This window comes from Syzygium oleosum, unplaced genomic scaffold, assembly GCF_021117445.2.
Source record: "Syzygium oleosum isolate NSW1041296 unplaced genomic scaffold, Sole_v2.1 Sole_v2.66, whole genome shotgun sequence".
NCBI classification, from domain to species: Eukaryota; Viridiplantae; Streptophyta; class Magnoliopsida; order Myrtales; family Myrtaceae; genus Syzygium; species Syzygium oleosum.
In genome coordinates this window covers 32501-35000 of record NW_026607550.1, presented here as the reverse complement: position 1 = coordinate 35000, position 2500 = coordinate 32501, and the positions used below count along the sequence as shown (strand labels likewise).

The following is a 2500-nucleotide window of genomic DNA, read 5'->3' as shown; positions in this document are numbered from 1 at the left end:
GCATAGGGGTTACATCACGTACGAAATTTAATAGTATACCACTTCGACGAATAGCTCGTAATGCTGCATCTCTTCCGAGACCAGGACCTTTTATCATGACTTCTGCTCGTTGCATACCTTGATCTACTACTGTCCGAATAGCATTTCCTGCTGCGGTTTGAGCAGCAAATGGCGTCCCCCTTCTTGTACCATTGAATCCACAAGTACCGGCGGAGGACCAAGAAATTACCCGACCCCGTACATCTGTAACAGTCACAATGGTATTGTTGAAACTTGCTTGAACATGAATAACTCCCTTTGGTATTCTACGTGTACTTTTACGTGAACCACTACGGGCATTCGTACGTGAACCAGTTCTTGGTCTAGATTTTGCCATACTTTATCATCTCATAAATAGAAATTCGAGATATATGGATATATCCATTTCATGTCAAAACAGATCCTATTTTTTTCATTGGGTCCTTTACGTTAGAGAGCCCCTTTTCAAAAGATTATCCTTGTCTTTGTTTATGTCTCGGATTAGAACAAATTACTATAATTCGTCCCCTCCTACGGATCAGTCGACATTTTTCACAAATTTTACGAACGGAGGCCCTTATTTTCATAGTTGTCGTTCCTTAACTTAATTCTGACTCTATTTATTGGAAGAAAATAAGTTTCTTGAAATGTTGAACCTCAAATTGTATCCCCATGAAGGGAATGCTGAAGTTGAAAAAACAACCTAATCATTCGAATCCTTGTTGTGGCATCTATAAATTATACGCCCTCTGGTTGAATCATAATGACTTACTTCAATTTTGCCCCTCTCCCCCCATCGTATACGTATAAAACTCCGTCGGATCCTTCATGAACCATAACCTAGAATTAGATCTTCATTATCGAAAAACCCCGAGCATACATACCATTTAGAAGGAGAAGTGATTCATTAATGAAACCTTCATGAATCCATTTTTTTGTTCTTTCATTCTAGGTAAAAGCCCTAGAAGTATCACCTAATGTAGTAGGAATGATATCAACTAACCCACCCTTTTTTCTTTTGACAAATAGGAAATTCCGGATCCAATTCGGATATCAGAAAGATTACCATATATAACACAAAATTTCTCCGCCGATTCTTTCGAGTCGAGCCTCTCGGTCTGTCATTATACCTCGAGAAGTCGAAAGAATTACAATCCCCATCCCGCCTAAAATTCTAGGAATTCGTTGATAGTTCGAATAGATTCGTAGGCCAGGCCTACTGATACGTTTTAAATTTAAAATAGTTCGATAGGGTCCTTTCCTATTCCTTCTATGTCGTAGGGTTAAAACCAAAAAATATTTGTTGTTTTCCTGATGCTTCCTCACGTTTTTGATAAAACCTTCTCTTAAAAGTATTTTAACAATGTTTTCCGTGATGTTAGTGGATGCTATTTGAATCGTCCCTTTTCTATTCATGTCAGCATTTCGTATAGAGGTTATTATGTCAGCAATAGTATCCCTACCCATGATAAACTAAATTTTGGGTTGCCTCCCATTTTTGATATAATCAACATGCTATTTTTTATTTATTTTTATATTTTATTTATTAAATAAAGGGATATGCGTCAGATACAACCTAATCCACTAATTAATCTATTTCATCCAAATACTATGTATAATAGAACTATATTACGTATAATCTCATCTTATAATACCTCAGGTGCTAATGAAACTATTTTAGTGAAATTTAACTGTCTCAATTCTCGGGCAATCGCACCAAAAACTCGAGTTCCTTTTGGATTTCCTTCTTGATCAATCACAACTGCAGCATTATCATCATATCGTATTATCATACCGTTGTCACGTTTAAGTTCTTTACAAGTACGTACAATTACAGCTCTGATCACTTCTGATCTTTCTAGAGGTGTGTTTGGTAATGCTTCCTTGATCACAGCAACAATAATGTCACCGATATGAGCATATCGGCGATTACTAGCTCCTATGATTCTAATACACATTAATTCTCGGGCCCCGCTGTTATCCGCTACATTCAAATGGCTTTGAGGTTGAATCATATCATTTTTTAATCTGTTCTTTCAATGTTAATGCAAAGGGCGAAGTAAAAAAAAAAAGAAATATTGTTTGTCAAAAAGAAACCTGCAATTGTTTTTTTATCCCCAAGACTTCTTTCCTTTGGTTCTACGTTCCTATCCCGAAATCATAAATTGAGTTCGTATAGGCATTTTGGACGCCGCTATTGAAATAGCCTTTCTGGCTATATTTTCTGCTACTCCCCCCATTTCATAAAGTATTCTACCTGGTTTAACGACAGCTACCCAATATTCGGGAGATCCTTTACCCGAACCCATACGTGTTTCCGTAGGTCTTACTGTAACTGGTTTGTCTGGAAATATACGTACCCATATTTTTCCACCACGGCGCACATTTCTTGTCATTGCTCGTCGCCCTGCTTCTATTTGTCTAGATGTGATCCAAGCGGGTTCAAGTGCCTGAAGAGCATATTTACCGAAACAAATACGAT

General features: G+C 37.4%; 1 long non-coding RNA gene across 1 annotated transcript in view; it reads left to right on the top strand.

Annotated features, from left to right (window-relative positions):
• The first annotated feature begins 2432 nt into the window (after positions 1-2432).
• The window catches only part of LOC130137251 (uncharacterized), a 1632-nt gene continuing 1564 nt past the window's right edge, over positions 2433-2500 (top strand). Inside the window, exon 1 of the long non-coding RNA XR_008815790.1 lies at positions 2433-2500. This exon is cut by the window's right edge and continues 70 nt beyond it. This is a non-coding gene — a long non-coding RNA (uncharacterized LOC130137251).